The sequence below is a fragment of the Apium graveolens genome, chromosome 3 (genome assembly GCF_009905375.1).
Source record: "Apium graveolens cultivar Ventura chromosome 3, ASM990537v1, whole genome shotgun sequence".
Lineage (NCBI taxonomy): Eukaryota > Viridiplantae > Streptophyta > Magnoliopsida > Apiales > Apiaceae > Apium > Apium graveolens.
The window spans coordinates 46,886,166-46,895,832 of NC_133649.1; the positions used below are offsets into that span (position 1 = coordinate 46,886,166).

Consider the following 9,667-nt stretch of genomic DNA (forward strand, 5'->3'; position numbering starts at 1 on the left):
AAGGATATTTGTTCATCCTTTCAAGAGAGTACGATTGTAATAAGTTTTTATCAGTTAATATGAAAACTATTGATTTTGTTGAAGCTTTATCGAATTGATTGTATTAACTGTATTCACCCCCCTCTACAGTTGATTAAGGGCCTAACAATTGGTATCAGAGCTTGTTGTAATGTACAAACAGTTTAAGATCTGAAAATTAATCAACCATGTCAAACAAAGAAGAAGAAACACGGAATCAGAATAAACCACCTCCCCCAGCCACATCATAGATAAGCAGCAACATGAGTAGGTAAGAAGCAATCAAGGTGCTTATCCTAAAGATACATGAATATCCAATATGGAAAGTTAGGATAGCCATGTGTTTGGAAGCCACAGATCATGAATATCTGAACAGGATCTATGATGGTCCTCATCGACCAATGAAGGTAGTTTTTTGCTTGCAGGAGAACTAGAGAAGATGATAGACAAAGACATGAAAGACTACACTCCTGAAGATATCTCATCTATCATGAAGGATGCTAAGGTTAGACACATCCTGCACAACAGTCTTGATATTGTTATGTCCAATAGAGTCATTGGATGTAAGACAGCAAAAGAGATATGGGATGTTTTTGTAGTAAAGTGTCAAGGTACAACTGCTATCAAGAAGAACATGAGGACAATACTTACTCAAGAATATGAGCACTTTGACTCAAAAGAAAATGAGTCCTTAACTGAGATCTATGATAGATTTCAGAAGTTGTTGAATGACTTATCCCTTGTCAATAAAAAATATGATTTGGAGGACTCAAACCTGATGATCCTACGTGCTTACCTTGAAAAGTGGGACTTTAAAGTCACATCAATAAGGGATAATTATCAACTGATAACTGTTAAGTGGCATTTATGACACTTATATGCTTTAATAATCTTTGAGTTGGTGTATTTGTACTCAAGTTATTTGTGTTTTAACGTGTTTTCAAGTGTTTTTGCATTTCAGGCTTCACCTCGTGAATCAGGTGAATTAACATAGTTTTGATGCTAATATGGTGCTTAGGATGTGTTGGAATAAAAGCTTGAAAGATTGGGTCGAAGTTGCAAGGAATATAAAAGAAGAAAAAAATGAAGTTTTGGCAGAAGGCAGGCGCGCCCGCGCTGGTGTTGCGCGTGGCCGCGCCGGGAGTACAGAAAGGCAGCGCGCCCGCGCTGGTGAAGCGCGCGGCCGCACTGGGTCGGGATATTAAAATCCTGATTCTTTTATAATTCAAATTGTTGGACTCCTGGGATGTATGGACTGCTATATAAACATAATCTAGGTCATTTTTCAGGAGATATTCAGAGATATCAAGACATCGAGGAGGGAGAAGACGGCAATAAACCTTTTGGCACAATTCAACAAAGGTGAAGACGAACTAGTTTATTCTTGTGAATCTTTGTTTTGAGTTATAATTTGGATGCTTGTTTCTTGTTTTGATGAACTTATATTCTTGATTGTACTTTGGTTATTTATTCGTATAAAGACTACGTTTTCTATATCATGTTTTCATTGGAATCCACGTTGGCGATGAGTTCGATTATGGGCTAATCATTATCGTGGGGTTCTAGCGGATTTACTTATGGATTTCTTTAGTTAAATTGTTTGATGCCTTAATGTGTGGTGATTGTATGATATCCTAGTATTGGTTGTGCGTATTCGTCTTGTGAGCGTCGCGAACTTATAAGATAGAGTGTTAATTCTTAATGAAGGGAAAGTGAATTTAAGGATTTAGAACTTGCCATGCTAGCATAGGTTCATGTATTGTTATGCATGATTCGTAGGTAATTTTAACCATCTTACTTGCCCTATGTAATCAAGATAGATAACTTGTGCTTAAACCGTTATGTTGTCAAATTCTATAGACATATAGGGTCTCAATATAATTGGTTCTAATTCAGCTTCTATCTCTTTTGTGGATGTCTGGTAGAATGGTACTCGTGCAACGAAAGTTGGCGTTTATCAGTTTCGTGTTGTCTGATTAGTGTCATCACCATTGCATGCTAAGGTTGAGAATAATAAGGCTATTGAATGAAGTATTTAATGAAGTTAGAATCCCATGTCTGTCATATATATTAACTCAGTCTATCTTATTCTCTTAGTTATAATAGTTAGCGTAATTCTTAGTTATAAATATTCTTAATTTGTTATCGTCTTAGCATTGAATAATAACCATACATTATTGCTTAGGTGCGTAATTTAGATAGTTAACCAATACAGTCTCTGTGGGATCAAATCTGATTTATATCTTATACTACTTGCGAACTCGTATACTTGCGTGTAATATTAGCACGTGTTTTGCGACTAACAAGTTTTTGGCGCCGTTGCCGGGGAATGCAGTTTTAATTACTAGTTTATGTGTTTTCCATCAGTGGTCGTTAAAGTTAATTAACTCAGACATTGTTACTTATTTGTTTCCTTGTTTTATTTCAGGTGATCTAGGGAGGGTGTATGCATACACGTTCGCGTACTCGTAAGAGAACACTGGATAAAGCCGAGGAAGAACTTATGGTAATTCATAGGGATTTTTTTGAGGAAGAAAAGAAGGTAGAAGAAGAAGAGAAAGTTGAAGAGCCAATTATAGTAGCTATGGGTGATCAAGCAGAAAATTTGAAGGCTTTGATGGACTATTCTAAGCCAAAGATTAATGGCATTCAGTCTAGCATCATTAGACCAGCCATCACGGCTAAAACTTTTGAGATCAAGTCAAGAACGATCCAGATGATACAAAACTCAGTTCAGTTTGGGGGTTCTCCTACCAAAGACCCCAACATGCACATCAGGGATTTTATCGAGATCTGCGACACTTTCAAGTTCAATGGTGTAACTGAAGATGCTATCAAACTGTGACTCTTCCCATTCTCATTGAGGGACAAGGCTAAGTGCTGGTTACACTCTCTACCGACAGGGTCTATCACAACTTGGGAAGATCTTGCTCAAAAGTTTCTTACTAAATTTTTTCCCATGACGAAGACTGAAGCAATCAGGAATGCTCTTACCTAGTTCGCGCAACAAACTGGAGAATCTCTGTGTGAGGCTTGGGATCGATATAAGGAGATCTAAGGAAGTGCCCACACCATGGAATGCCTGATTGGATGATTATCAACTGTTTCTATAATGGATTGGGTCCTACTTCTAGGCACATGCTTAATGCAACATCAGGAGGAGCCTTGTGGGCTAAGAGCTACGATGAAGCTTATGAACTTATTGAACTGATGGCTGCTAATGAGTACCAGAATCCTTCCAAGAGACTGACTCAGGGAAAAGTAGCAGGAATTCTGGAGTTGGATGCAGCAACTGCTATAGCTGCCCAACTTAAGGCTTTGACAATGAAGGTGGACACTTTGGCTAATTATGGAGTTAATCAAATCACTAGTGTCTGTGAGCTTTGTACTGGTGCCCATGAGACTGATCAGTGTGCAATTTCTAATGAATCAACTCAGTTCGTGAGCAACTTCCAGCGATTGCAGTAATCTGTGCCAGCCACCTATCATCCAAACAACCCCAATCATCCTAATTTCAGTTGGAGCAATGCTCAGAATGCGGTTCAAAAGCCTTATCAACAGTATCCAGCTAAGCAGTACAACCCCCCTACTTTTTAGCAACCGCAATATGCACCAAAATAACAACTTCAGCTGCAACAAGCTAATGAAAAATCTGAATTAGAGGAGTTGAAGCTCATGTACAAGAGTCAAGTTGTTTCTATCAAGACCTTGGAAAATTAAATTGGGCAAATTGTCAATGCCTTGCTAAATCGTCAACCTGGTACATTGCATAGTGACACTAAAGTTCCAAGAAAGAAGGAAGCTAAGGAACAGGTAAAGGCAATCACTTTGAGGTTTGGGAAGGTTGTAAATCCCGATAAAACTCAAGAGTTGACTGAAGAAGCTGGGGTTGAGGAAGATACAAAGCAGCATGATGAAGAAGTTGAGCCAAGGAAGACTACCGTTGAGAACACTCTGCCTGAGGGTGATACAGGGGAGAAACAGATCTATCCTCCACCACCTTTTCCTAAGAGGCTGCAGAAGAAAAAGCTGGACAAGCAATTCGAGAAGTTTCTGGAGGTGTTCAAGAAACTTCATATCAACATACCTTTCGCTGAGGCTCTCGAGCAGATGCCTAGTTATGCAAAGTTTATGAAAGGTATTCTATCTCGGAAGGTGAAGCTAGATGATTTAGAGATTGTCGCTCTCACGGAGGAATGCAGTGCTGTGCTGCAACAGAAGTTACCACCGAAGCTTAAAGATCCAGAAAGCTTCACTATTCCATATACTATTAGAAAAGTTTCTTTTGACAGATGCTTATGTGACTTGGGAGCTAGCATTAATCTGATGCCCTTGTCAATCTTCAAGCAATTGGACTTACCTGATCCCAAACCAATTTACATGACCTTGCAGTTGGCCGACCGTTCTATTACATATCCAAGAGGTATTGTGGAGGATGTCTTGGTCAAGGTGGATAAACTCATCTTCCCTGCTGATTTTATCATTCTTGATTTCGAGGAGGATAAGAAGATTCCCATAATCTTGGGAAGGCCCTTCTTGGCAACTGGTCGAACCTTGATTGATGTGTAGAAGGGTGAGCTTACAATGCGAGTGTTGGATCAGGATGTGACTTTCAATGTGTTCAATGCTATGAAATTTCCTACTGCTAATGAGGAGTGTTTAAAATTCAAGTTGTTCGACTCGGTGGTCACATCGGAACTTGATCAAATGCTAAGGTCTGATGCCTTAGAAAAAGCCTTGTTGGAAAATTCAGACAGTGAAGATGACGAAGGAGATGAGCAATTGCAATATTTGAATACGTCTCCCTGGAAGAGAAAGATTGATATTCCTTTTGAATCTCTTGGAATGGAAGAATTGAGCAAAGCTCCTAAACGCCTCAAGCTTTCCATTAAGGAAGCTCCTACTCTTGAGCTTAAGCCTTTACTAGAAGATTTGAGATATTCTTTTTTAGGTGATGCATCTACTCTGCCTGTTATTATTGCATCTGACCTTTCAGGTAGCGATGAGGAAAAGCTTTTGAGAATTTTGAGAGAGTTCAAATCGGCAATTGGATGGACTATAGCAGATATCAAGGGAATCAGCCCTTCTTACTGCATACATAAAATTCTGCTAGAAGAAGGTAGCAAACCTCCAGTCGAGCAACAAAAAAGACTTAATCCAATCATGAAGGAAGTAGTAAGAAGGAAATTCTGAAGTGGCTAGATGCAGGGATCATTTATCCCATCTCTGACAGTTCATGGGTAAGCCCGGTTCAATGTGTACCAAAAAAAGGTGGTATTACTGTGGTAGCAAATGAGAAGAATGAGCTTATTCCTACACGGATAGTCATAGGGTGGAGAGTCTGTATGGACTACAGGAAGCTAAATAAGGCCACTAAGAAGGATCACTTTCCCTTGCCCTTCATTGATCAAATGCTTGATATGTTGGCTGGTCATGAGTACTATTGTCTTCTAGATGGGTATTCGGGTTATATTCAGATTTGTATCGCTCCAGAAGATCAAGAGAAAACTACCTTCACTTGTCCATTCAGTACGTTCACCTTTAGACGAGTTTCTTTTGGTCTGTATGGTGCACCAGCCACATTTCAACGATGTATGATGGCCATCTTTTTTGACATAATTGGCCAGAATGTGGAAGTGTTCATGGACGACTTCTCAGTCTTTGGCAATTCTTTTGATGAATGCTTGAAAAATCTTGGACATGTTCTCAAGAGGTGCGTGGAGACCAATTTAGTTCTTAATTCGGAGAAATGTCACTTTATGGTGCGTCAAGGCATAATTCTCGGGCACAAGGTTTCTAGTAAGGGTCTTGAGGTGGATAAGGCCAAGGTGGGGGTTATTGAGAATCTTCCCCCACCTATTTTTGTCAAGGGAATTCACAATTTTCTTGGTCACGCGAGTTTCTACAGGCGTTTCATCAAAGACTTCTCGAAAATTTCTAAGCCATTATGCAGCTTACTAGAGAAAGATGTCCCTTTCAAGTTTGATGACGAGTGACTTGCGGCTTTTGAGAGATTGAAGAAGAGTTTAATCTCATCACCGGTCATAAATGCACCTGATTGGAATGAGCCTTTTGAGATGATGTGCGATGCAAGTTATTATGCAGTTGAAGCAGTTCTTGGGCAGAGGAAGAACAACATATTTCATATGGTCTACTATGCTAGTAAGACCCTTAACGGTGCTCAACTGAATTATACTTCTACGGAGAAAGAACTTTTGGCTATTGTCTAAGGTTTTGAGAAATTTCGATCTTATCTATTTGGGACTAAGGTGGCAGTTTTCATTGATCACGCTGCAATTCGATATCTCATCTCGAAGAAGGACTCGAAGCCTAGATTGATTCGATGGGTTCTTTTGCTCCAAGAATTTGAACTAGAGATAAAGGAAACAAAAGGAACTAAAAATCAAGTTGATGATCATCTCTCGCGTTTAGAGAATCCTAATGCTACTTCATTGGATAAGACATTGATAAATGAGTCTTTTCCCGACGAGCAGCCGTTTGGAGTGCAAGAAGAGTCGTGGTTTGCAGACATTATGAACTACCTTTTGAGTAACATCATGCCTCCCGACTTATCTTATGCTCAAAGGAAGAAGTTTCTACATGAAGTAAAGTGGTATATGTGGGATGAGCCATTTCTTTTTCGCCAGGGAGCTGACCAAATCATCAGGAGATGTATTCCTTACAGCGAAACGGGGGGGGGGGGAGGGATCTTGCGAGATTACCACTTAACGGCTTATGGAGGATATTATGGTGGAGAAAAGATAGCAGCTCGTGTTCTTCAAGCAGGTTTCTTTTGGTCAGCATTGTTTAAAGATGCGCATCAGTTCATTTTGAAATGTGATCGATGTCAACGTGTGGATAATATGTCTAAAAAGGATGAGATGCCTCTTAATGTGCTTCTTGAGGTTGAGGTCTTCGATGTTTAGGGAATTGACTTTATGGGGCCATTTGTCTCACCTTGCAACAATCAATATATCTTGTTGGCGGTTTATTACATGTCAAAATGGGTTGAAGTTAAGGCATTGCCAACGAACGATGTGAAAGTCGTGCTTAATTTTCTTTAGAAGCAGATATTCACAAGGTTTGGGACTCCTAGAGTCATAATCAGTGATGAGGTGTCGCATTTTTGCAACCGCAAGTTCACTGCCATGATGAAGAGGTATAATGTGAATCATCGCATTGCTACAGCTTATCATCCTCATACAAATGGTCAAGCTGAGGTATCAAACAGAGAGATAAAGCGCATTTTAGAGAAAGTGGTATGTCCATCAAGGAAGGATTGGTCTTTGAAGCTTGATGAAGCTGTTTGGGCGTATAGAACAGTATATAAGACTCCATTGGGAATGCCACCATTTTAGTTGGTTTATGGTAAGGGGTGTCATTTGCCGGTGGAGCTCGAGCATAAAGCTTATTGGGCTTTGAAGAAATTGAATCTGGACTTGGATGCAGCTGAAAAGAAAAGGATGTTTCAATTGAATGAACTTGACGAATTTCGACTTCAAGCTTACGAGAACAACAAAATGTACAAGGAGAAAGTCAAGAGGTGGCACGATCGGGGTCTAGTGCTCAAGAAATTTATTCCAGGGCAACAAGTTCTTTTTTTCAACTCTCGTCTCCGTCTTTTTCCTGGAAAGTTGAAGTCATGATGGTCAGGGCCCTTCATAATCAAAACTGTGTTTCCACATGGATTGGAGGAAATTTTTGAGAATGATTCGGGCCGAGCATTAGAGGTAAATGGTCAATGGTTGAAGCATTATTATGGTGATACGGCAAACCGTGAGGTGGTTAGTGCCGTTTTATTGTCCACTTGATCTCGAGATTCTACGTCGAGCTAGCGACATAAAAGAAGTGCTTCTTGGGAGGCAATCCAAGTATGTTGTACATTAGTAGGTAGAGGAAGCAAGAAGAAAAGAGAAAAATACAAAAAAATTAGAAAAAGGAAAAAATTCGGGGCCAAGTACAGAAGTTGGGCGCGCCTGTGCTGGCCAAGCGCGCGGCCACGCCATTTTTCCAGTAACCAAGCACGCCCGCGCTGTCCTAGCGCGCGCGCACTGTCCTAGTGCGCGCCCGCGGCGGTTTTCCAAAATGTGAGCTTGCCCGCACTGTCCTAGCGCGCGGCCGCGCCGAGTCCCTGTTCAGAAAAAAATTAAAACAGCAATGCTATTAGAGAAAAATCGGGATTTTAATTCCAAAATCAATTTAAACCCGATTTTTACTCTTTCACATCCCATAATTCCCTCTCCTAATCAATTCCATTATTCCCACAATTCCCATAATCAATTCCCACTTCTATTCCTTATCAAATTCACACCCCTCTACCTATAAATACATACATTTGTATACATCTTCTCCACCAATTCACAAACTCTCAAACACATATTCTCTCTAAACATTTAAGCTTTTATTCGCTCTTTTTCAATCCGATGGCACCCAAAAGATAGAGAAATCAAGTTGGAAGTAGCGCCACCAATTCTTCTACTGCGAGTGGTGTGAGGCCTAGGTTCTCTACTCCTGAGGCTGAGGAGGAGTACACGAGGCTTCTCTCGAAGCCTATTGCTAAGAAGAGAGGAGTTCTGCCATCGGGAAAAGATGGTAGGCTGTTAGAGATGATTTTGGAGATGGGCTGGGTTCCTTTTTGTGAGGCTCCCGCTGCTGTGCCCATGAGTGTTGTGCGGGAGTTCTCCGCCAATGCCAAGGCGGAGAAGAATGGTTTTACGGTGGTGAGGGGGAGGACTGTTGAGTACAATGCTGAGGCTATCAGGATAGTGATTGAGCAGCCTGTGAGGAAGGTGGGTCGGGACACTTGGAACGATAAGACTCCTGAGGACTTCGATTTGGATCTCATCGTTGCTACTCTCTGTGTGCCTGAGACTCATTGGAAGTTCAAGAGGGCACTACAGATTACTCCACGTTCTCTGCTTCATGCATGAACATGTATGCATGGGCTTGGAACTCGTTTATTTGTGATATCATCATGCCATTTTCGCATGTGCATGAGATTACGGTGGAGCGTGCTCATCTGCTTTGTGGTATTCTGCAGGGTGATTACATTGATTTGGGGATGATGATATATCAGGGGATCCTGAGGTTTCTGAGAGGAGGTACTACTGGGGCGATTTCGTATGCGTCCATTGTGACGGAGTTGTGCGTGGCAGTTGGTGTTCATTGGTGCGCACATGAGCAGCTTCAGATTCCCAGTGCTCCTATTGACAGTTCTATGCTGCACATCATGCAAGAGTGGGGAGGAGGAAAGCCCGATCCTAAGAGGCTTGGTTACACGTTTGATCATCTGCCAGGAAGTATGCCCCGCGATCAGATGTATGCTGGTGGTACGCAGCAGGCAAGCTGAGTAGCTTGGAGAGCTCAGTATGGAGAAGATGCTGGACCATCAGGATCGCAGCAGCAGCAGCAGGGGGAGGCAGCAGGAGCAGAGATGGGAGCTGGTGTGAGTTCGACGCAGTATAGGCATCTTGCGAGGAGGATGGATGCAATACACGACATCCACAGTCGGTTTGCACGCGATCTCACCCAGGAACTTGGGACTGCATTTAGAGCCACCGGAGTTGATATTCGGTGGCCATTTTTTGGTGAGGATTCCGTGTATCCACCTTCGGACACACCTGACACTCCACCCTTTGAGGGTGAGGAT

General features: G+C 41.5%; 1 non-coding gene across 1 annotated transcript; it reads right to left on the minus strand.

Moving 5' to 3' along the window:
- Window positions 1-2,992: 2,992 nt before the first annotated feature.
- Window positions 2,993-3,098, minus strand: LOC141715284 (small nucleolar RNA R71). The gene has a single exon (XR_012572051.1). It is a non-coding gene; the product is annotated as a small nucleolar RNA R71 (small nucleolar RNA).
- Between the last annotated feature and the right edge of the window lie 6,569 nt (window positions 3,099-9,667).